The sequence below is a fragment of the Myotis lucifugus genome, unplaced genomic scaffold (assembly GCF_000147115.1).
Source record: "Myotis lucifugus unplaced genomic scaffold, Myoluc2.0 scaffold_2, whole genome shotgun sequence".
NCBI lineage: Eukaryota > Metazoa > Chordata > Mammalia > Chiroptera > Vespertilionidae > Myotis > Myotis lucifugus.
The window spans coordinates 24,763,738-24,789,842 of NW_005871050.1; the positions used below are offsets into that span (position 1 = coordinate 24,763,738).

The following is a 26,105-nucleotide window of genomic DNA, read 5'->3' on the forward strand; positions in this document are numbered from 1 at the left end:
TATCTCATTTTACAAGAAAGAGTAAAAGCATAGTCTTGGCCTCCAGTAGTTCCAAACTCATACTCCCATTCCCAGACTAGGTGGGCAAGAGACAGTTGACCACTAACCTTAGCCAGCTAGATGAGCCCGACTGAGAACTTCTATCATCTTCTTTCAAATTGCACATAGTCATTGTACATGTCATTCCCTCACTAGATCATAAGCTCTTTGAGGGTAAGACCCCCTCAGTCATAACTGTAGCCCTACAACTTGCAATACAGTGCTGCCTAATACAGTGCTTTATCCCCAATAGGCATTAAATACACATGTAAGGTAATGACACTGAACTTTATACATGCTATGCATTTGTTGCAGTAAGTTTGTCATAAAGTCATATAAGTCTATATGGCTACTCAAAGCAGGCCCATCTTTAGAAATATGGACACTAGTCTAACTGCCAAGAAATTGGGCATGATGAAGAAACCAGCTACCATTATTAACACCTCTTTTTTTTACCATATGACTTTGTCATGTCCGTAGAACTTCTATGTCTTGTTCTTGAGACAGACACCAGCATGTACAGAAGGAAGTAGCATACCCACTTTCCGCATGAGGAATTAAAAGTGTATAAAAGTTAAGTGACTTACCCAGGATGACAAAATAAGTGAAAAAAACTGAGACTAGAATTTCAAACTCTTCTCAATTCCCTTTTCACTACACCTATTCAATGTGTATCCAAGTAAACCCACAAATACACACACACTCTTCATATATACATTTTTATCTTCCCAAAATATTCATATGAAACTTCCAGCTTTTTCACTTAAACCCACTTCAGGATGGTACTTACTGATTTCAACTGCTTTTCTCATCCAAAGACCCAAGGATAGGTGATTTACTGACAGAATTCCCACAGGTTTCGTTGGCCGGTAATACCAATTCTTAGATGGCCTTGCTTTGGAGCTTGTCTGTTCTGGGGCACTCACCAAGGGAACTCTGCTATCAGAGACAGGGGTGTGCTGTTTCAGAAAGCCTTGCCTGGGAGATACCATTACAGTGTGTAATGGAGGGAAGCCATTTCTAAGATCATTTGATCAGGAGGAGCTGAGCAACTTGTTAGGCAGATTTACAAAAGCAGCCAGACAAGCAAGGAAGGTAACTAGCTCTTTTTACAGCTGCCTAGTTTCAATCTTAGATCCTACAAAAGATAACTAACTACTGACACTCATACAAGCACACTCACATAGAATAAATTTATTTGCTTTCATATACACAAGCAAATGAGGTAGGTTCTGCTGTAGTCGTTTTCTGCTAATGGAAATCTTTATGAGTGATTTCCATTGTTTTGAGCAACAACTTGACATTAATTGAATCCAATAAGCCAGCATATTATAGTCGCAAATTTCAATGATAGGTTGCAAATAAGGAAATTGATAGGTAGACCCAGCATCTAGACCTCATATACTTCATATATTATGTGGGACAAATAGTTCCTTTTCCAATGACTTCTTAAACTTATAAATGTATGCAGCACCATACTTTATTATTTATTGTGTAGGCTACATGAGATAATGCCAAGAAAATGCTAATGATCATCTGACGTGTATTTATGTTTGCAAATTGATGCATTATTACAGGTTTCAGCTTTCCATGTCCAACATCGATGCTTCTACAAAGAGAAAATAAAATGCCTAAAGAGCAGAGGTATACATTTTTTAAGCATAAAAAAGTGACAACCTTAAAAGATGCCTCAAAGAAATGTGTGGGGAAAAGGTAAGGAAAGTAAAATCTAGTAATAAAATATTTCCTAGTTCTCAAAACAGAATGTAGAAACATATAACGCATTCAGATGGATAAAATAGATGCAGACTAATAGCCTAAGTGAGCAGATATGGTAAACCAAGATCTTGAGTGTCTGGGGTTCTAGCTGCTCTGTTACTATGCATGGGTTATAATTATACCCTCTCCTGACCCACTCTAGTGAAAGAGCCGCAGATTTCGTCAAATCCAAGGCTAAAATTTCAATTCCAGTAATTTTTAGGGCTTTTTGTATACCATATAGATGCCTGAACATTGTCTTCCCACCTGTGTGTCATGGCTCATCATTCTAAGCCCTTGCTGTAGTCTGAATTTGTCTGTACTCAAATCAGCTTTCTAGAGGGAAGGTGCTCCCAGCAAGTCTGAATAAAAGAGCTACATGGTATCAATTGAGACCTTGGTATTATTTCTAAACCAAGAATTTAGATCAATTTAATAATGCTCATATTTCAAAAAAGACAACTTACCGAACTGGAGGTCAAAGAATTTGAGCTAGCATAAAATGCATAAAATGTAGCATAAAATGCAACAACTCTTTGCCAAACTTTTGTTCCTTGATCCAAGTTCACATGCCTACATTTTAAAAGAGCTGAGCATATATCTTAGCATCTTACCTAAAGGTTATGGCTAAGGAAGAATAAATACCATCCGTAACAAAAAAAAAAGTGTTTCTCTCAAATACTGAAGAAAGAATGGGACATGACAAGGTCTACTTTCTATCTATCCTGTTTCACAAATGTTAGAGTATAAAGTTTCAGCTGGCCATGCCTTAGTTGTAGGAATTTCTCCACCTCTTACCCCCACTAAAGACAAATTTTTGTGTCTTAACAAAAACTGGCCATGGGTCTAAGAAAAGATCATTCCACCCAAAGAAAGTTCTTCTGGAAACCGAAAGACAAATTTGAAGGATGACCTTATAACAGAGCATATTGGCTTTCTCATGGTTTTCCTCTTCCCAGCTTATAAAGATCTTCATTTGCAACCTGTTGGATACACCAAATAGTGTATTCCCTTTGCTGCTCATTACCCTACTTACCTGGCTGAAGCTGCTACTATGCACCTATATAAGATATGGCTCATTATTGGTTCATGCTAGTGTAGATCCTTAGTCCAGCATATGATTAGTTTTGCTTCCCCAGAGCTCACACACACACACAAAGAGAAGATTGCCATCTGCCCAAGTCTTTCTGTGTCTTGGGAAGGCCCAAGGCTGAAATCAGAGGATCCAACCCTCACCTCAAAGTAAGATATAGCATTCTGGTAGGAAAATGGAAGATAAAGCAGAAGTAGAGTTTGGTGCAAGGAGCTGAAGTCAGTAGGCCTGAGAGGGAATCGGTTAGTAGTTCCCAAATTATTCCTATGGAGCCTGGACTGTAGCTTATAACACATCCTAACAAAAATTTTGGGAAGAAAAAAGGGAGGGAAACTTAGTGTTTAATATATATAAACTCTGCAAATGATGTTCATCTCAGAGTATTGTTTTTTTAATCCTCACCTGAGGATGTGTGTGTGTATATGTATATGAATATGTATTGTTATTACTCACCTGATAATATTTTTCCCATGGTTTTTTTTAGAGAAACTGGAAGGAAGGTAGAGAGAGAGAGTGAAACATCAATGTGAGAGAGACACAACCATTGGTTGCCTCCTGCATGTTTCCTGACTGACTGGAGATCAAACCTGCAACCCAAGTATATGCCCTTGACTGGGAATCGAACCCATGACCCTTTGGTGCACAGGCTGATGCTCTAATCACTGAGCAACACTGGCCAGGGTGAGGATATATTTTAAAAATTGATTTTAGAGAGAGAGAAGAAGGGGGAAAGAAACATCGATGTGAGAAAGAAACATCGATGTTATCTCTCGTGCATGCCCCAACTGAGGATTGAACCCACAACCTATGTGCCCTGACCAGGAATGGAACCCTCAACCTTTTGGTGTACAAGATGAAACTCCAACCAACTGAGCCACCTGGCCAGGGTCAGAGTATTCTTTCTCGTTTGAGATTGATCCTGGTACATTCCTTGCACTCACAATCATGTCAGCCAGCCACCAGTCAGTTGCGTGGCCTTTAGCAGGTCACCTAGCTATACCTATATTCTTCTGTCCAGCTTAATAATGAGGTTCTGTAGGTTACACAGCTGTATAAAAATGAAAATAAAAGACCTTGCATCAGCCTAACATAGCTTTTTACAGAAAAGTAAACTAATTACATGTTTTCTTCTTGTGATTTCTGGTTGGCTTTCATTTCAAAGAATCCTGAGACCAAATCCTAGACCAACTACTCTTTGAGGGGCCAGATAGTAACTGTAAGAAAGTGCCTCTTAAGCAAACCTATCTGTGCATGTATTCATTTATTCAAACAAAAATATTTAGTACCCTTTTATGTAATGATGTTTACTTTGAATTTATATTAGTACACACAAACACTCCATCCATGCTTTTGTTCTGGCCCTCCGGTCCAGTTTAAGAACCCATTGTGGCCCTCGAGTCAAAAAGTTTGCCCACCCCTGGGCCAGATAGTAACTGTAAGAAAGTGCCTCTTAAGCAAACCTATCTGTGCATGTATTCATTTATTCAAACAAAATATTTATTGAAGTTTATGTGCTAGGCATCATTCAAAATGTTGGGAGTAAAGAACTAAACACCCGGCCTTGAGTGAGGCTACATGTTTGAGCAGTGGGTTTTATCCCTGGCTGCCATCTAACATGTATATCAAATACACAGATAAAAACGTACCTACAAAACAAGTAAAGGCATGTATATTGCAAAATAAAGAGTGCAAAAATTAGAAGACTGCAGCAGTTCAGGAAAGAGCAAGACTCTTTAACTGATTGCTATCTGATTATATGAGAAATTGGTGCCAATGATCATACCTTCATACATTAAAAAATTGTTTGATATTGTTCTAAAGAACATCATTGCTTTGCCTTCCATCTCCATGCTACCAACATTCATATATACCAGGTATTGTGTCAGATACAGGGCATATACAATGAGAGGTGAATAAAGACTAGTTCCTGTCTTCTAAGAGCTCACAGTTCAGTGAGAATAGCAGACATGTATACATGCAATAGAGAATGTGATGCAACCTAGGTAGGCACAGGATGCTTTGGATGGACAGAGCAGGAAGGGTCTCTAATGTTCCCAGAGGGATCAGAGGATATAACACTTGAGCAGGTTATTGAGGATGAGTAGGAACTCACCAGGATTTGAAAAGTGGAAAGCACTAGATTGGTGTAAGCCATTATTCAAAGTATATTCTAACCAACAAATACCCAAGCATGATAAGTGTGTGTGTGTGTGTGTGTGTGTGTGTGTGTGTGTGTGTTTAGCCTTGTGCCCATTTCTGTTTAACTAAAGTGATACTGGCATTATGTAAGGAAGAGAACAGTTCTCTTTAAATTCTGGAAGAAAGTAACATGTACAATTTTTTTTAAGCAAAAACAGTTTTCTAATCCACTCATCTGCTGATGGGCATTTAGGCTGTTTCCAAATCTTAGCTATTGTAAATTGTGCTGCTATGAACATAGGGGTGCATGTGTCCTTTCTGATTGGTGTTTCTGTACACAATGGAATACTATGCTGCTATAAATAAGAAGGAATTCTTACCATTTGCAACAGCATGGATGGACCTGGAGAGCATTATGCTAAGTGAAATAAGCAAGTCAGTGAAAGAAAAATACTAAATGATCTCATTCATTTATGGAAAACAAAGAACATTATAAACTGATGAACAGAAATAGGTACAGAGGCAGAGAAGCATCGAACAGACTATCAAACTACAGCGAAATGCTGCGGAGGGTTTGCAGGGGGAGGTAAGAGATCAATCGAAGGACTTGTACACATGCATAGAAGCATAACCAATGGATGCAAGACACTGGGGCTGTGGCGGGGGGCGAGGGCATGTGCTGGAGGGTAGGGGAGGCCGGGGGAAGGTCAATGGGGGGAAAAAGGAGACAAATGTACTACTATTTGTAATACTTTAAACAATAAAAAAAGCAAAAACACTTGCTCCTGATGTACTACAAAAGAATTTGCTATAATTATATTCACATATGAGCAGGACAGACTTCTTTTTGGGAACTAACTGTATTAAGAACAGGACACTTGGGAAAAGAAATTCCTTCCTTTCTCTTAGAAGAAACCTCTGTTCTTAGAAGAACTAAGTTGCATCTTGTTATGCAGTTTTAATCTGGAGGTGGTGTTGATTTTCAGTTAGTAGGACTTTTATAAAACCAAAAGAATATCTCTAACAAAAGAAGAATGGCTAATTCCAGCTCCACTTCTGGCTTATTCTGTGATCTTGAAAAAAAAATCATTAAACCTGCATGAACTCATTCATTCAGCATTTACACAGTGTCTAGTTTGTTCTTAGAAAGACAGAGGATGCTTTGGAAGGGCAGCAGAGGAAGGGCAGTTAATGCTACCCAGAGGAGTCAGGGGATATAGCATTTGATCAGGGTATTGAAAGATGAGTAGGAGTTTAGCAGGATCTAGGGTGGGAGATGAACAAGGTACAGTCCCTGTCCTTGAAGAGATTGAAAATGTACTGTATTTTACCCTAACCAGTTTGGCTCAGTGGATAGAGTGTCGGCCTGCGGACTGAAGGGTCCCAGGTTCGATTCTGGTCAAGGGCATGTACCTTGGTTGTGGGCACATCCCCAGTAGGAGGTGTGCAGGAAGCAGCTGATCGATGTTTCTCTCTCATAGATGTTTCTAACTCTCTATCCTTCTCCCTTCCTCTCTATAAAAAATCAATAAAAATATTAAAAAATAAATAAAATGTACTGTATTTTGGCCATGGCAGCTCAGTGAAAAGATGACAACAGGTTGCTATAAAGGACAGAGAAAGGAACTCCTAACAGCCTGAGGAAGAAGATTTTACAGAGGAAGTTCACTTAAGCTGAATTAGGAAGAACAAGTAACTAAACCATGGGGAGAGCATTCTTCAGGAGCAAGGAACAACAGTTGTTAGGGCCCATGGGATATTATAGACAATGTAGTGCATTAGAGGAACAGCAGAAAACTTGGTGTGACTATAGCAAAGAGAAGGGATGGAAAAAATATAAGATCAGTAGAGATCAAATGAAGAAGGGTCTTCTAAGCCTTTCTTTGAGGTTTGGACTCTTCTTGTCCAGATGAAGTTTCAAATAGTAGAATGACAAGATTAGCTTAGAATTTCAGAAGTATTACTCAGGTGACTATGTAGCAGATGTCTAAGGTTGAAGACTTAGGGACTTTTTCCCCCATGGAGTGGGGTGCTCCATGTAGCAACATGGAAATAATTTTTAAAATAAACAACACTGAAAAAATGAAGCAGGGGAGAATAAGCACAGAAAGTATGGAAATAGAAAGACAGGAAAAGCTAGATTTTAAGAAGGTCCTCTATTTTGGACATTGGCCAAAAATGGAAGGGATGCTAGGCATAGTGGGATGAACTGATCTCAGGACTCTAAATGGAAATCTGGGTAGAAATATATTTCTATACTATGTGCCCCAGAGGAGTTTGGTAGGCCTGAAGAGTTATTTTAGTCTTTAGGTGATTACTAGCTTTATTGAGGTATAATTGACAAATGAAAATTATATATATTTAAGGTGTACAATGTGATGGTATGATATTTATACACATTGTGAAGTAATTTCTAGAATCAAGCTAATTCACACATCCATCACCTCACATAGTTACCTTTTTTGTTGGTATAGTAAAAACACAAGATCTACTCTCTCTTAGCAAATTTCAGTTGTACAATACAGTATTATCAACTATAGCAGTGGTTCTCAAATTCCTAATGCCACGACCCTTTAATACAGTTCCTCATGTTGTGGTGACCCTCAACCATAAAATTATTCTCGTTGCTACTTCATAACTGTAATTTTGCTACTGTTATGAATCGTCATGTAAATATCTGATATGCAGGATGTATTTTCATTGTTACAAATTGAACATAATTAAATCATAGTGATTAATCACAAAAACAATATGTAATTATATATGTGTTTTCCGATGGTCTTAGGTGACCCCTGTGAAAGGGTCGTTTGGCCCCCCAAAGGGGTCGCGACTCACAGGTTGAGAACTGCTGAACTATAGTCACCATGCTGCACATTACATCTCCAGTATAGCCTTTAGTTTTTGGTTCAAAGCAGAATAGTGCCTCAGTTTCTGTTTGTTTGATTTTTGGTTTTTGTTGTTGTTTTTGAAATGAGAATAAACAAGTACCTTAAAATGGGATTATCAGAAACAACCAATAAAGCCAATGTGATGATAACAAATATAATTATCCTGCAGGCCACTTGTATTATCAGTCATTGGATCATCAGTCATATGATAATATTCCCAGAGTATTATAAGAGCACATTATTCTGCTTTTGGCCAACAGGACTGCACATATGAGTTTTATAGAAAATCCATAGACTCAACAAACAAGCATAAATCCTATATAATAAAGAACTAATATGAAAATGGTCATCACACCCTCATGCCAGCCCACCATAATGGCTCAGACACTCAACACTAGGGAGAGAGGAATGGGAACCAGCCAGGCAAAAATGAGCTCATGAGAGAGGAATGGGGACCAGCCAGGCTATGGCCTGGGGGAGGGACAAGCCACCCATCCCGCAGTCCTGGGTGCCAGCAGCTGAGCCTGCATCTGTGGCCCAGGAGAGGGACAAGCCTCCAGCCCCATGGTCCCAGGCACCAGCGCCTGCTACTGTGGCCCAGGTGAAGCCGCCTGTGCATGGTCCCTGCAGCTGAGGCTGGCCCGGGCGAAGCCAGCCTGGGTCCTAGGTGCCTGCAGCCAGCCAGAGGGAGGGAATCCTCGGTCCTGGGTGTGGGGTGAGGCAGAGGCGGTTAGGGGCGATCAGGCCAGCAGAGGAGCAGTTAGGGGCAATCAGGCTGGTAGGGAAGCAGGTAGGGGTGATCAGGCAGGCAGGCAGGCAGAGGTGTTTAGGGGCGATCAGGCAGGTAGGCAGAGGGGTTAGGGGTGATCAGTCAGGCAGGCAGGCGAGCAGTTAGGAGCCAGTGGACCCAGATTTTGAGAGGCAGTTGGACATCCCCTGAGGGGTCCTGGATTGGAGAGGGTGCAGGCCAGGCTGAGGGATCCCCCTCCAGTGCATGAATTTCATGCACCAGGCCTCTAGTATTCTATAAAGGCTAAGTAATGCAAAATGGACTACAAATATGTAAGTTTTGTATAAGTCAATATACTAAGAAGAAAGGATAAACACGGTAACATACTTGATATCTCAGTAAAAATTCAACTAGGAATATCTAGTGGGAAGCAAAACAAATATGTATATAAGCATCTTGTCTTTGAGAGGTATAAACTACATAGCAAGTAATGGAAAACTGAAGGAAGTGTTAATTCACATGTGGTGGAAAAATATATCTCTAGCTAAATCTACTCTTCTCAATACATAAAGCAATATTAATACAGCGAATACAAATATAATAGCAGCAGTTCCAACATGTTTATTTTTATTTTTGGCAATATGACATTAATTTGGAGATCATCAGCATCGGAGTAGGGTTCAACTGGTCAAACTAACATCTTCAGCCCATGTGTCCAGTTCTCCATTGAGCCATTTCATAACACATGTCCCAGATTCCAAACATTTGGCATTACTCTAGCACAAGCATGTCAAACTCATGACCCGCGGGCTGCATGCAGCCTACAATGAATATTTTTGCAGTCCAGCCAATATAACGGTATGTAAGAAACATTTTAACTTAATTTTTACAATATCCTATTATACATAATTATTAATAACGAACTACAACGTTCGCTAATGAATGATTACTATAATCGTGTGGCATTCATTTCCCTTTCACGTCTTACACACAGGTGCACCATTTCTCTCAACTAATACTAACAGTGAATATTTTAGCAGCCGATTGCCATATTACTAGTCTCGGACTGACTTGTTTGGTGTGCGTAACAGGAAATATTTTTCTTTTGTAGAACAAGAAAAATAGGTTTATTTGCATTACACTTTTTAATTTATGCAGTTATTCAGTGTCTGGTAAGTTAATGTTCAAGAAAAAATATTAATTTTTATTAAAATGTTCTATTATTTTATGTTAATGTTTACTCATCTATTTCAGCCCTTTGTATTCAACATGTCTCTATGGAAATAAACCTACGTTTCTATGAAAATTGAAGCTTTTGTTTTTTTGCGGCCCACATAAACTTAAACCTTGTTTATTTGGCCCGTGTTAGCCTTTGAGCTTGACATGCTTGCTCTAGCAGCATGACCAGAACCAACACATGCCTTGACTTTTGATGGTGAATGGTACCTCTGCCTCTACCAGCATCAGCAGGCTCTTCTATTCCTCCTCTCACGTTTCTGTACCACCAAATGAAGGTGACAACAGTGAAGGCTTCACTATTTCAAGAGGAACATTGGAGAACTAAAGGGGACATTTAAATTAACAAGAAACATTGGTGCAATGGCCAGATAAACATGTCCAAAAAGGAAAGGAATTGAGGAAACCCCATGGGTTAATTCTGTTTTTCACTCATCTTCTTAAGTGGGAATGAACACTGACTCCTAGCTTTTGGTTAAGCAGAAATAAAGACTTAAAGGAAAGCAGGCAACATGTGCTATGAAAATGGGGTCTTTGGCTGCAAAGAGCCATACTGTTTCTCTATTATCACAAGGTTCTGTCCTTTTGAAGACACCTACCTCAAAGGGTTGTGGTAAGGATAACACTAAGATCTATAATTTGTAGATCACTTGCTATAGGCCAGACATTGTGCTAAATGCTTCCATAGATTTATCTAATTTCATCCTCATTATAACTCAACTAGAGGCCCAGTGCATAAAATTCGTGCATGGATAGGGTCCCTAGGCTTGGCCAGTGATCAGGGCAATCAGATTCCCTGACTTCTTGCCTCTCCGCTTCCTCCCTCACTGCCGACCCTCATGTCGCCACTGCACATGGTTCCCATCACCTCCCTGCCTCCTCCTTCCCTCATTCCCTCAGCACCCCAACGCTGCTGGTCGCCTGCCATGTTCCGTGCTGCCCCCTGGTGGTTGGCACACGTCATAGTGAGTGATCAAACTTCCAGTCTCCCGGTCGAACTCCCAAGGGGACACTTTGCATATTAGCCTTTTATATATATACTAGAGGCCCAGCACATGATTGAAATCATGTGAGGAGGCACCCCGCAGGCTGCCGTGGGAGTCAGACCGGACCCGCGCCGCGGGCGGCCAGGACCAACGCCTGACTCCTTCAGCACCTGCCGCAGGCCTGATTGGCACCGCGGGCGGCCAGGACCCGCGCCTGACTTCCACCCAGGCCCCCCCTACCCCCCTGCCTGTGTCCGCTCTGGGGCTGCCCGAGCTGGCATGGCAGCTCCGCCAGCCCCAGGCCTCCCTGGCCCCTCTGCCTATGTCCACTCTGGGCCTCCGGAGCCACCATGATGGCTTGGGCAGGCCCCCCTGTGTCTGTCTCTGTCTTTGCTCTGGGCCTTACCTGCATGCACAACCTCCTCCTGTCTGGTCATGATCCGTTATGGAGACCCAGCCTAATTTGCATATTACCTCTTTATATGTATAGATAGATGATGTAGATGCGCCCACTTTACATATGAGGAAATTGAGGATTAAGGGGGATAAGTAATTGACTCAAGCAAGGTTACATAGCTAAGAAGTGTTATTCTTAATGTCACTATCATAATGGATGAATGAGTTATTAAATGTTTTGAAAAGTATAAAATATCATATAAATGCAAAGGGGTGGGTTTCATCACTTAGCACTTTTCACGGCATTCAAGCAAATTCAGGCAGGTGCCTTTTCCCTTCCTAAAATTCAGCCAGTCTCGTAAACTATCTAAATTATTTTTGGTGAATCTTGGTATATCAACAGAAACTATCAAATATAAATTGGCCAGGCAACTCTCTAAGCTGTCTCCTTGTGGAGGTACAAAATTTTCATCAAGGTCTATAGTTCATTTTAATTCCTCTACCTTACGCCCAGTGACAAAGGGCTCTTTTACACAATCTTCTGGAAGGATGGCACATCCCTGTGCTTAGCAAGATATCTACAAAGAACTTTGCTTTTGGAAGTGATTTACTTATATCTTGACTGCTGTTCTCAACCACTCATGGGCCCTCAAGACCTTTGGAGCCTGAAGGTTACTGAATTACATGATAAAGATTTTTCTAATCCTAAATTTCAAGACTGTTGCCTTATTCTACTGTTTCACAGTGACTTCATCTTTCTTATTCAAATGAAATAACTTAAGGGCAGAGTATGTTTCTTTCACCCATTTGAACCTTAATCTGGGCCTAGCAATATGTGAGGACTATTGAAGAGTGTCCATCCATACTGGTAATGCCACTGGAATTCTAGGATTGAGGAAGAGACGCACTGCACCTGTCCTGACAACATGTTGCTGTCCACATAACCCTTTCAGTTTCTTTTTTAAAAATATGTATTTTATTGATTTTTTTACAGAGAGGAAGGGAGAGGGACAGGATAGAGACTTAGAAACATCAATGAGAGAGAAACATCAATCAGCTGCCTCCTGCACACTCCCTACTGGAGATGTGCCCACAACCAATGTACATACCCTTGACCAGAATCGAACCAGGACCCTTCAGTCAGCAAACCGATGCTCTATCCACTGAGCCAAACTGGTTAGGGCACCCTTTCAGTTTCTTAACTGAGCTTTACAAGTAGCTACTCAGGGCCTGACATTGTAATAGGCATTGGGAATCCAAACTAAGATGATGTGTTGTCTGCTATCAAATACGTTTTCAATCTAATGGCAGATGTTTTGGGTGGTAGGTGGTATTCCAGAGTATAGGCATTTCCACATGGTATGCCAGAACCCGTATCAAATGGTGGATTAGTCATATTTTGCAGTCATTGTTCTAGAGAGACTATAGCAGAAACTGTGGGCTAAGGAGATTGCTACAAGGGGCTTTCATGTTTCCAAATCTCTGCTAAGGAACTGGGAGGGCACATGGCTCTGGCACCAGGCTCCTGGTCTATTGGCTCACTCCCAGATTTTGTGCTTCTTTTCATCCTCTTACAGGGAAATCTACAGTCTGTCTGGAGTGCAAGTAAGTTTCTTTAGTTTGTCTTTATCCAAGCTTACTGATAAATTTTCTCTGTTAACTTGTTGGTTACAGCTGTTGAAATTCCCGTGGGGTCTGTGGATGCACATGCACAATATGATTTATTTTATCATCTTGCTATCATCTTTTCTTTCTTTCTTTAATTTCATGTCCATGGGTTAACAGGTTAAAAGTAGACCTGCTAGATCAGAGGTGCCTGCTTATAGTAGGACTGCTCTTTCCATATGTATAATCCACAGGCAATTTCAGAGCATAAACACAAAATTGGAGACACACACTTTAGTATAGGAAAACATTGAGTGCATAAAGAAACACATTCTTCACCTTTCCCTCCCCTTGGAAGAGAGATGAGGTAGCAAGTTTAGCTATAAACTCCGTTAAAAAGAAATAAACACCTAAATCCCAACCTCTTTTGGATAGGACTGGATAAGGTTCTATTAGAGATGATTTCTGTAAGAGGAAACTGGCAAAAGGATATAAAACTCGATATGTGCGTTTGTGCTTTCTCTTTTAAATCCTAGACATAAATTCCACTCCTTTCTGCTCAGGAAAGATCTAGTTCCCATTAGTACCCTGGTTGAGACCAACACTCTTTCTTTGGCCACAGGTTGCTGGAAAGCCTTTTAGCAGGAGTAAGGAGAGTAATAGTGCAAGTAGGAAAACAGAGTGACGACTGTGACTATAAACTATTACCTGTAATTGGGTGTGTTACAGAGTGTGTGTCAGTGAAGAGGTGTGTGAATGTGGCAATATCAGTGTGGGGCATGTATAAGAGTTTGGCAAAGTATATATGGGTATGTAAATGAGAGTGTGGGTTGCTATAAGCATTTTGGAATCAATGTGAGTAAAAGTGGATCAGTGAGATCATCTCAGTGAAGGAGTGTAGGTTAGTGTCAATGTGAGTATGTATCAGAGTTGATATGTCCATCTGAGAGTCCAGGTAAGAGTCAGTGGAAGTTCAGGAGAGTGTGTCAAATGAAAGTAGTGATTTATGTATCAGTGACTGTGTGGTTCAGTGTGAGCAAGTGTATCAGTGTAAGGGAGGTTGTGACAGGATGACTATGAGCCTGAGTGAGGGTCAGTCTATGTGGACTACATCTATATAAATGTATATATTGATTGTGACACTGAATTGTATGGGTTGCTCTGGTGTGTGCCAAGGTAAATGCAGTCAGTGACTATTCATGTCACTACATGTGTACTGGTGAGAATGTATATAGCAATGTGAATAAAGGTGTGCCAGTGTGAGAGTAGGAATGTATAAGAATGTGAGTGTGTGGAAAGTGTGATTGTGCCAGTGTGAATATGTGTGATGTACAAATGGGAGTTGGTGTATGAGAGAGTGTACATGTGAATGGACATGAGTGTCAGGGAGTATGACTGTGAGTCCATGAGGATGTGTGGAAGACTATGATTTTAAGTGCAGTTGTGAATGTAAGAATATGTAAAAATGTGACAATGTAAAGATGTAAGCCTGTGTGTGCAGTGTAACTGTGTGTTAATGTTAGTTTTTGTGGGTACTGAATGTGAGTGAGCATATGTATGTGTTAGTGTGTGTCAAGGTGACTGCAACTGTGTGTATGTGATTGTGTATGAGTGTGAGAGTAGGGTGATGTGTCTCAGTGAAAATGGCTGAATTTATGAAAGTGAGTGTGTTTGTGATTATATTTGATGAGTTTGCTGAAGAGTGCAATTATGCCTCAGTGAGAATAGGAATGTGAATATGTAACAAAATAAGTTTCCATGTGTATGTGTGAATGTGATAGGATAGGGATATTGTGTCAGTGGTGAGTATATAAGAGCATATAATAAAGTATAAAAGTTTAATGGGTGAGATTGTTTTTATCATGTGAGCATATATAAATGTGAACATATGGGTATGCATGCACATGTGTATATCATTGTGATGAGTTATAAGTTGTTTATATGTGTGAATGTGAGGAGAAAATAATGATAGTGCAAATGTGTGGGAGTGATAGAAATTGAACATGGGTTTATCTATGAGAAACAATTAGAGGCAAGTCAGTATATATTTGTGCATAGAATATGTGTAACTGTGTAGGAATTTTAGGCTTAAGGGTGACTGTGTGTCAGAATTTAAGAAAACATAAAAGTATGAGTGAGTGAGAACGTGAGAGTGGGGTGTATGGCAAGTATGAATGTGTGTCAGCATGAAAATATGAATGTATAAATGTACATGGCAGTAAAAATTTGCCTGTATTTAGTGGATTTATAAATATGATTGTGTGTGAGGGTGGGGGAATAACAGTGATCATCACTATGAATGTGTTCAGGGTGAAAAGTGTGAGTCAAAGAAGCAAGTATGATTGTGTGAATGTACAAGTAGGCAAATGTGCTTGTGAGAGTGTTTATGAGCACTGAAAGGTACCAAAATAATTTGGGATTCTGAGAAATTCTCTAAGAAGTGTCTCCCCCAAAGTCACATGTGTCCAGTTACAGGCAAGTTACGTAGCACCTCTCAACCTCTATCTCCTCATGGGGAAAACAGTGATGATAATAATAATAGGTACCCTGAGATAGCATCACTTTTATAAGAAACATATAGTAACTATTAGAAAAACATACTACCTTGTAGAGTTACTGTAGAATCAAATTGTCTCATGCAAGTAAAATGCCTAGTATAGTGCTGGCAACAATAGCTACTCAATAAATACATTATATTGCAGCTGTCATAAAATACCCAGGAGAGACCCATGGCTTGCTTCTTATTTTAGCCAGTTCTAGTTACCTTCTGTTGTTCAAGATCTATAGAGGATCCTCTACCAGAGCATCTCTAGAAAGCTGAATGCATCAATATCGGCAAGGCTGTAATTTCATACCTTTAATTTCACAGCTGAAACTCTGGAGCTTCCCCTTCATGAGAAGGCATCACATAAACACCTGTCGCTGAGACACAGTTTTCCTTTGTTCTTTAGGCCCAGGACAGGCTCAGTTTGAAAGAGAATTGGATTTCATATTCCTTGTTTGTTTTTTGTTTAGTTTGTTTTTCTCTTGGGTTTTTATTTTGATTTTGGTTGTTTGTTTTTGACGTGGGCAATATGAGAGATGCTTAAGTAACTGACAAAGGGACAGACAGAAGACCAGATAGAAAGGCAGAGAGACAGTAAGATACAAACAGGTGCCTGGACTGCAGCACATAGCAAAAGAAGGCCAGATAGAGAAGCCAACAGAGAAGCTATAACAGATGCCTGAGGGATAAAGAGACAGGGAGATGATCAGAGAGTCAGGCCAAGAAACCTGAAATAAGTAGAGAAAGAGAGAGAGGTCAAAATTAAAAAGCTGCTGGGAAGCTGTCAGGCACTTGTGAGAGACTAGAGACCTATGATATCTAGTCCCTACCCATGAAAAGCTTAAAGTATAGTTTACCTGCCAAGATTAATACTGCAGAAACCATGCAAGAATTATTTTAGGCACTAGAGAAGAACAAACTATACTACATGCCAGACTCAAGTGTTGTTGGAGAGCTGGGGAAGGAAGTATTCCCTGGTTGGGTGGGAAGGCAGAGAGAAGGTTCTGGAAGGTTTAAGTTAAGAAGCTGGGATGATTGGGTTGGAAGTTATGCTTTAAATAGGCAGGTAAAATTAAAGTTTTGAGGTAGTGAGGTAGTCGAAGTTATAGGAACCAATTGGTAAATTTGTGGCATGTGGCTGAAATGCAACTTCAGCATCAGGAAAGCAGGAAGAAAAGAAATGATAGCTTGATGGGAAGCAGGTCTGTGTTACACTAAATCTCTTAGATGGAGCTTGACATTAATAAAGGATTCGTCAGTGACTGTGAGTTTGTTTCTACTACTCTCTCTAGGATGTAGGTCAAGAATGTCATTCTCATAATAGAGATGGGGGGAACCAAGAAACCAAGGGAAGCTGTACAGAAAGAAGGGGCCATGCCTTGGGGCCTAGCTGATGAGGCCTAATCAGGGTCTTTAAAAGTAGGAGCTTTGGTGCAAAGGTGGCATTTACCTGGGCTTAGAGATCCCTAACTCCCTGCCCTGGAATCCATTACTCACCTCACACCACCACTGCTGCAGGACCTTAGCATGGGTGGGTGCTGCCCATGAGAAGGGACCAGGGTGCCTTCAGCTCCGACGAACTCAGGGCTGGGTACACCCGCTGCCACAAAGATGCAAGGACTCAGCTGCTCTTTCTTGGGGAAAACCTGCCAAGAAAAGCATTGTGGGGGAGCAGGAACCTCTTTTCCCTACCTTACTATTACTCCCTCATCCACCCCCCCAAAAAAATCACACACGCACTACAGGGAATTTCAGTAAGTCCCTTCAAAAGACAGAGAATCAGTGAAGTATTTTTTAAAAAGCATTATTACGTAGGAGTCCAGAAAGACCAATGAACTTGGAGTTTCAAGTTGGGAAGTGCTGTCACTTCACCACTCTGGGTCGGTTTGCTATCAAGTGGACAAGATCTACCCTAGTTACCTTGGATAAGCATTGGGAGGACTAAATCAAATATGACAGATGTGAAATATTTGCATAGTTACTGGAGGTGGTATAGTCCTGTGTACCATGGAAAACTGAGAGATAATAGGGAATTCAGGTGGGCTCTGGGGATACCTGAGCTTCCTGAAGACCTGATACTGCTGTTCATTCCTCAACTCCAAGTGTCTACCTTCATTTCCATTTTCCTTCTCAAAAGCTACACTAGGGTGGGAAACGCTCTAAATCTCTTATAGCTGCTGATGCCTCAGCCTCTGGTCCTAATTGGAAATTCTCTCTGCCTTCCCCTATCTCCAACACAGAGATATCTTTTACAATCTTCCCAAGATTTTATTGGGTAATATATACTTGGGTTCTTATTTTTATTTTGCATGTGCATGGCAATTTACCCTATCTTCCCAACAGAGGTTTCCATGTTCAACCTTGAAGGAGATGGAGTCTCTTTAATCCTTCCCTTTTCTGTCTATCCACACATCCACTTGAGTCTCTCAAGGGTTTAGTACTCTCAAGGAGGAGACCAAACTTCCCTTGACAGGACCCCAAGCTCTGCAATCCTTCCTACTCTGTCCCCTTTTCCTCCATGGTGTTTATCCTCAAAGAAAAGCAACACTTATACGTAACTCACAATAAAGCCAGATCCAGGCTAGCACACATGCTATTAGAGGACACCAGAATACACAGGGTCCTAAGCTAAAGTCAGGGATGGGTGGACGGATGGATGGTTGATTGGATAACTAAAGGTGGAGATAAAAAAATTAGAGCCTCAGGGAGCCAAGAAAAGCTCCCTTGATTCCCACAATACCACTTCTTGACTAAGAAGACCAAGCCATACCCCAGGTCTTCCACTTGTTCCTGGCAAGACTCCAGAGTACATCTGTCCCCCAGGAGCCCTGGCATTCCCTTTGTGTTGCCCACATGCACACTCCAAAGAGCCTTTCCAAATCCCACCCACTTTGCAGCTGAGTGGTGTGCCTGCAGTCTCAGACACTGCAAGAGCTCATCCTGTAAGGGGATGAGGTGGGGTGGGGGTGGAGAAGTGAGGGCTGTCAAAGCTCCATAGAGGGTTGGGGCTTGAAGAGGGCTCAAGAAGGATGGCCACAAAAAAAACTTTGCCTATCCTCAGAGCTGAGGGTTACTCCCAGGGAGGCAGCATGCATCCATGGGGGACAGAGGTGGGGAACAGTGCTAGAAGACCTGGAGGAAGGGGGAAATGCACCTTACTAACCATGCACTTCCAGGTTTCTGCATAAGATCCAGAGCTTTCCTTAGGCCTGCCTCGACATCCCTTCATTCACTTATTAACTCCATGCAGCCTGCCTCAAACCCACCAGTTGCACAGCTGGAGCCGGTGCAGATGCCACTGGCAGGACACAGGACTCCACCTGGTGGCTACACTCCTCGTGTAGGCCTGGGTATATGTCCTGAATGAGAATATGGTGGGTGGAGTATATATCTGTGCCAAGTTATGTGCCTTGTGTGCCTATACTATTTTGGGTGTGTGCCAAATCATATCTATATTATGTTGTGTGTATATCAAGTCTGCATTATGTTTGGTACATGTGCAGTCATGTTTATACTGTGTTGTGTATGTGTATCATGAAAGTACCATATTGTGTCCATGCTGTGGGTCTGTACTGTGTTGTATGTGTATTGCATCTATTCCATGCTGTGTGTGTGTGTACCATGTGGCTAATCCAAATTGTGTGTCATATGCCTATGCCACATTGTATGCCTGTATCATGTTATGTGTCTCTACTGTCTTATGTGTTCGCCTGTGGCTCAGGCCTCCTACTGGACCTGAGATAGGGATCAGTGCACACATCTTCTATCTACTAGCACCGCAGACTTGCTGCATTCCAGCTTTCTGCCAGCATCTCTGTACGGGGACTAGGGCTGCCACTTTGTTGGTGATGGGATGAGAGAAGCTACAGACAACCACTCTTTCTACTACAGAACTCTCCAATAGCGAGTGCCTGGACCAGCACTGAAGAATTCTGGACCCTTTTTCAGGCTCTAAGAAGGAAACTGGGCACAGGGGTGTAGGGGATGGCCCCTTCTCTCAATCCCCAGCCCCATCCATATATGAGAAGGGCCTACAAGAAGCCACAGCTGCACCTGAGTCTCTCCTTCAGGCCAATTGGAAGGACTGGAGCCCTTCTCCACAGAGACTAAGAGCTGCACAAGGGTTAGCACTGGCACCAGAGCTGGGCTATGGGATGCATGTATGGGTAGCTCTGCCAAAGGTGTCTCCATTGAGGTCACTATAGGGCGTGACTGTGTTGATTGTTAGGGGTAGGTCTCTTGAGGGTTATAGAATTCCCAAAATTCTGCCTGGCTCAGAGAGAGATAGGGGAGAAAGATAAAAGGGAAAGGATCCACAACCAAGTCAGGTCTTTCATTCACCCTTACCCCAAGCCCTTCTCTTTTGAGACTCAAGGTCACTAGTGAATCTCTGTACCCCCACCATATAAGATCCCCACAGAGCTTTTTGTGGGCTTGATTATAGGGTCCTTAGAAGGTTCTCCACTTGAGCTTCTCTTTTCCCTATTTTTACCATTCACATAAAACAAAAGTGTAGTCATACTGGTGAAGATATGAAATGTGTGTAGGGGTTGCAGGTGTGTTTTGTACTGTTTTCCCTCAAATGGAGAGCATATGGAAAAAGAGTGTGCTTTAGAAGGGGGAGTTTTGGGGGAGAGGGCTATCCTTTAGCAGGCCTTTCTTTATTACCGAAACAAATGGGCCCACTTCCTAAAATGTCACAATTATTTTAGAAAGCACCTCCCCCAAACCCCACCATTTGAAAGACAAGGAAACTGAGGTACAAACACTCACGCCAGAATGCCTGACTTCTGATTCCCATGGTTCATTCCACACCAGATCCTGATACTCTAGTCCTTACAAAACTTACTTCTCCAAATCCAGTCCCCTCCTATCTGACAGCATAACACTAGCTAGCCTCCATCCCACTGTGTGGCCTCCAATAGCGTCCTATTCCATCTCAGGGATCAGTCTCCCTGTCTGTGGCCACGCCTTTGGAATGATTTCCATTCTCTACCAGTATATTGTTCATCTATTTCCAGTCTTCAAGGTTTACCTCTCCCATTTTGCTTCCCAGCCGCAGACCTAGAGATAGCTACGCCTACATCACATCCCCTGGGTGCAGCTCAGATTGCCCCAACCTGCAGATAATTGACTGAATGTGCAAATCAGACACTGATTAACATTTCCAATTAAACTCCCAGTTAGGCTGTGTGTATTATTGATACCAGCAATCACCTCATATGTAAATGCACATACCTTCCAAAGTCACAGAGCAAGATAAAAAGTGACACATTTCTTGGGGGGAAATGGAAACAGACTGCTAGATCTGGTGGTTTATTTGGTTTGTTGATACCTCTATATCAGATACTACATGTCTGGCTGTTACTGGTTCCCAGGCTAGGGCTTCACACCTGAAATGGAGGACTCAGGCCCTGCACACCACTGCATGCCCTTTCTGCCCCCTGCTGGAGAAGCCTCCTAGTGCCTAGTTGGCAGGGGAGTCCACCCCAGGCCCTGCAGAGGAAACCACCGAATTTCTGGCAAATGGAGAGGTTGGGGAAAAACAAGACAGCAGAAGCATAAGCTGTACCCCAGATGCCTCGAGAGCTGCACTTACCTTCAAGTATAGTTGTTTTCACCGTCCCTCAGCCTGCACTGGGTCCCATGGGCCCCTGCCTGGAAATGAGGGCTTTCATTTTATTTATTTATTTTGTTTTGAGCACAGGCAGATACCCCTATATCTGGAGCAAAGACCTGACACTCCCATGTAAAAGCAGTCAACCTACCTGTCTCAAACAGATTCAAAGCTCATCCAGTCCCCTTTGGGTCCCTCCCCTCCATTCCCTCTCCTTGCCCAGAAGATAAAATCTGGTTGTTGAGCTGCCACCCATGGATTTTCTTCTTCCTTTGATCAGAAGTAACTGGATCCCATAGGTGGGTTACATGGGTGGGAATGCTATTGATTCCCTAAATATTGAGATATCATCCCTTTAACTCTGGGCTGAGCCACAGGAACCTCAACCACCAAATTCCCCTTTCCACCAGGTAAATCAGAGTTTTTGAGTTCCTGGTAAGGTAATGTTTTTTACTTCTATCACTCTGTTCTTATCTACCTACTCTGGATTCTAGATCTTTTTTTATTTTAATTTTTTTATTTGGGAGAGAGAAAGAGAGAGAGAGATAGATGCAAAGATGTGTTGTTCTGCTTATTTATGCATTCATTGATTGACCCTTGTATGTGCCCTGACCGAGGATCAAACCTGCAACCTTGGCATATCTGGATGAAGCTCCAACCAACCAAGCTTCACACGGCTACTCGCTTCAACCTCGTAGTAGCTTGGTCTCTGACCTCCTAATAGCAGAGTCTCTAATGGGGACAGCACCTCCCCATCCCCACAATTATTCTTAATTTCCCTCACCTGTCATGTCCACTGCTCTACCTTCAAAGACCTCAGCAAGCTTATTTGCTCTGTATACCATTTCCACCTCCAACCAGAAAGTCTGTAACCTGTGGGAATGGTCAGCTAGCTGGAATATGTTGTGGCCCCTTGCCAGCACCTCTATCCCAGCTGAACCTCCTTTTTCTGTTAGGTCTCTCCTACAAGGCTCAATTTCCAACTTGAATGGTCTGGTCTTTGACATATCAAGGTACCTCTGTCCTCTAGATACTCAGCTGTCATCTTTTACCCAGCATACATCCCAGTCGCTTTTCATTTTGCCTCTTTCATAGGGGGATGGGATACCACATTTGTATTCAGAAACAGAGGCTTACACAGCTGGCTCTCCAAGCACTTGCCTATTAATCATCCATTACCATATTAAGTCCCTTTGCCTAAAGATGGCCCTGATTTAGGGGACTTAAGCACCAAATCACAGACCTACCCAATTATAATTTTGCAAATAGTTCAGTGAAAACCACACTGACCTTCACACATCGGTCATCTCAGAACAGGGCCACAGTGTTATCACCAATAGGAGTGGACTTTCTTCTGTTCCAGCACCTCAGACAGCCATACAGTTGACCTGGATTTGAGTCTGCAAAACCATGAGGGGAGCAAGACTAACATGGCTAAAGGCTTCCCTGCTGAAAGCCATTTAAAAAAAATAGTGCTGCAACCTCCCCCTGCATGCTTCCCAAAGCCAAGCCACTCACCCTTCTCTCCTTCACTTCTATAGACCATAGTCCAGAACCCTCAAGTCCAGAGTCTGGCACTGGATTCTGGAAGGTAGGACCAAAAACAAAACAAAACAAAACAAAACAAAACTCCAAGTGGAGCCTCGAGCTCCCTCCCTCCTGGCACCGCCCTCCTGATATACCCCACCCCACCCCTCAACCACCAGCTCAGGAAGGAAAACCTGCTGAGATCAAGACTGTAAAATGCTCAATCTGCCCAAAAGTGCAGCAGTAATCTTGTCAAATCCAGTTCAAAAAATAAGGGCAATGCCCCCTGCAAGCTGAGGAGGACAGGGAAGGAAGAGCCACTGGACCTAATGACCCCTCTCCCCAGACAAAGACAAAGGCCAACTGAGGGACCCAAGGCTTTTTAGGGACATTATTCCATAATTCCAAACCCACAGAAGAAAAGAGTCCTCCTGCCTTTACCCTTCTCCCACCAAAAAAAAAGGGGGGGCAAGGGGATAAGGAAAAATAAAAAAAAAGGGGAAAGGTGCCCCTTTTTAAAATAGTCACTTTTTTTGTTTGTTCAGGTCTGGCTCTTCCCCCTATGGACTTGCTAGGCCACAGACACACACCCCGCCTCCTGGAGGTGGGGGTGGGAACTGCCATCCCAGCAACAGTGGCTGGTGGAGGGGGCTCATAGAAGGCATAGGATTTACAGGCTGGCATAGCTTTGGGGACGGATTTTGCCTCCAGCCCAGTATGGTTGTATAAGGTTTGACCCAGCGAAGGAGCCCAAGCCCTCGGGAAGAGCCCTGACACACCCACTTGTCTGCTTTCCCAACCAGAGATCCTGCGAACAGCGCCCTTGGTCTCAGGACTCCCTGGGAGCCACATCAGGGACTCAAGGCTGGAACGCCTTAAGAGCCAGAGGGGGATCTGAGAAGGCAGAAAATCTTCCCAGCCGCTTAAAAGCAATGCCCAGCCCCCACCCCCTCCCCTGAGTGAGCCAGTTGCCATAAGTGGATTTACCTGCCACTGGTCCAGCCAACCTGTCAAGACCTTTCCTCTACCTCAGAGCACTGGAGATAGCGGGATAGCGCGGCTGCGGAGCCACAACCCCGTGGCTATAGCCGCCGCCTCCGGCCCAGCCAACTCCCCGCCCCCCTCCCCTGTACCCCCTCCCGGACGCGCACCCTTGCTCTAGGCAAGGGAAAGCTGCAGCATCCTACACAAGACCCCAGAAGGCCCGCCTCTGACAGCTGCCAGCCAGAGGTAGAGTCCCAGCTCCGCAACCACTCCCTAGCCCTTCTCTGCTATGACATCATCTGGGCTCTGCGCAGTACATAGACCAATCAGAGGATGAGCATCAAACTAAAATCGCCCTGAGTGGGCTACTGGGGACCAATCTTTTGTTTCCAGGCAGGAAGCGCCTTGGAAGGGGAAAAAAAAATAAAGGGGAGGGAACTGGGAGAGGGAAAGGAAAATAAGATGGAAACTTCTACACCGTCAGGGTTGTCTAGGCAGAGGTCTGGCTATCAAGAAAGAGGCTCTCCTGAGAGTAGGAAGGAGATGGGGGGTATTTAATTTCTCTTCCTTAACTAACCCTTCAGGAAGTCTTGAATTTCAGATAAGTTTTAGGGGAGGAAATCTGTCCAGCTACACGGGCACTCTTTTGAAAGGAAAATGGCTTGGATTTAGGACACCACCTGTCAGGCAAGCAGGTAATACTGATGTAGTCTCTGGAATACACAGTAAACGCAGAGAGACAGATATGGCACTGAGATTCAAAGAGATGACAGTCTTCATAGGGAAACTACCTTGCTGCACATGAAACATATATTTGGAAAAAAAACATATCTTTTTACACCACAAAGAGAATCTACTCTATATAGATAGATAGAGATATATTTTATTTCTTTAAAATGTGGCTCTCCCTAAAACCTTCCATGGCCTCTCTTGTCTTTAAAAAAGAATTCAATTTTTTGCTGGTGTCCAATGCCTAAAATCTAACTCCAAAATTATCTTTTACTATTCCCAAATCAATACTCCCACCCCAGGATTTGGTTAGCTCATGTAAATCATGCTAAATCTCAGTGAGGAGACTTTAAATTTTCATAAAAAATGACAATGAGCCCTGGCTGGTTTAGCTCAGTGGTTAGAGCATCAGCCCACTGTTTGAAGGGTCTTGGATTCTATTCTGGTCAAGGACAGTACCTCCATTGCAGGTTTGATCCCTGGCCCCTGTCTGGACATGTGCAGGAGGCAACTAATCAATGTGTCTCTCTCACATCGATGTTTCTCTCTCTGTCCCTCCTCCTCCTTTCCACTCTCCCTAAAAATAAAAGTCAATGGAAAAAATATCCTAGGGTGAGGATTAACAAAAACAACAACAAATGCAAAATAATAAGCTCATTTGAATTATAATGATGTAAAATATGCCTGTAAATAAGAATCAGAAAAAGGACACATAATTATAACAGTTGGGTTAAAGTAATAGGATTATGGGTTATTTTTTCCTCTACACTTTCAAACTTATTTTTTGTAAAGATAACTATATCCTCATATACGTAAATTGTAAAAATGGGTCATGACACTCCCGGTGCACTTTTATCCAATTTTTGTCAACTCCTCATAACATCCAGCAATCATTTCTCCATAATGCCAACAAAATAAGTTTCAAGACTGGAGTGAACTAATATATCTGCCACTTTTAGAAAATTCATGCAACAGAACTCTAGATTTACCAGAGGCAACATCTGGGAAAGTTAGAGAATGGGCTGCATCTTTGGACTAATTTATTTTAACATGTGATGATACTGGGAATTGAAAAGAGAACAACAATGACTCTTCTAAAGCAGGAAAGAGGGAGACAAAGACTAAGTGAACTATATACCCTAGATTTTTAAAAGGATAACTTTGCATTTTACTTTGAATTTTCCTTAATTAAAATATACTTGTGCATACATGAGTATTACATGAACTTTGCAGAGGATGGCAGAGCTGAGATTTGTATATAGATTTGAGTCCAGAGAATATGCTTTTTCTAATATGAGACATGGCTTTACTGGTTTGGTTAAAATGCATATTTTCTTTGGGGTAAAAAAGCCCAGAGTATACCAGATTGGTGTTGTTGTTTTTTGTTGTTGTTGTTGTTTTTTGTTAATTTTTTTTAATCGGGCTTTTTTAAATAGCTTTTTTTTTGGCATGGTGGTTACTTGTCTTCTAATGCAAAAACACTCATTACCCTCCTTCTCAAATCCCTAATTAATAGGTTGAAATCAGGATGGTTGTGCTTCTAATGATTTTACAGATATCTTTTAAATTAACATTGAGGTTTAAAAAAAGTAACCCATCGCATTAAGTTTTGTTTTTACATCATGATAAATTTAATCTAAAAAGTGCTGATCTGAAAATGAATGTCATTCACTTAAACTTTACATTTCTAACTTGTAAAATGCACTTATTCAAGTTATTTTTTAAACAATAAGAATGTTTTTTTAAGAAATAGAAAGATATAACTGGATTTTCCTGGCTAATGATTTAACTTGGGTCTTCTAGGCTATTGATTTAAATAGTAATTAAAAGGTA

The 26,105-nt window shown here is 42.0% G+C and overlaps 1 protein-coding gene across 3 annotated transcripts in view; it reads right to left on the reverse strand.

Moving 5' to 3' along the window:
- Nucleotides 1–26,105, reverse strand: part of PAK3 (p21 (RAC1) activated kinase 3) — a 361,927-nt gene that overhangs the window by 129,059 nt on the left and 206,763 nt on the right. The window contains exon 1 of one of the 3 annotated variants that reach the window (XM_023756794.1): nt 16,913–16,978. The exons of the other annotated variants lie outside the window; for them this stretch is intronic. The gene's annotated coding sequence lies outside the window, so the exon portion shown is untranslated. Of the gene's footprint in view, nt 1–16,912; nt 16,979–26,105 lie in introns of those variants that run through there. 3 annotated transcript variants of the gene reach the window in all.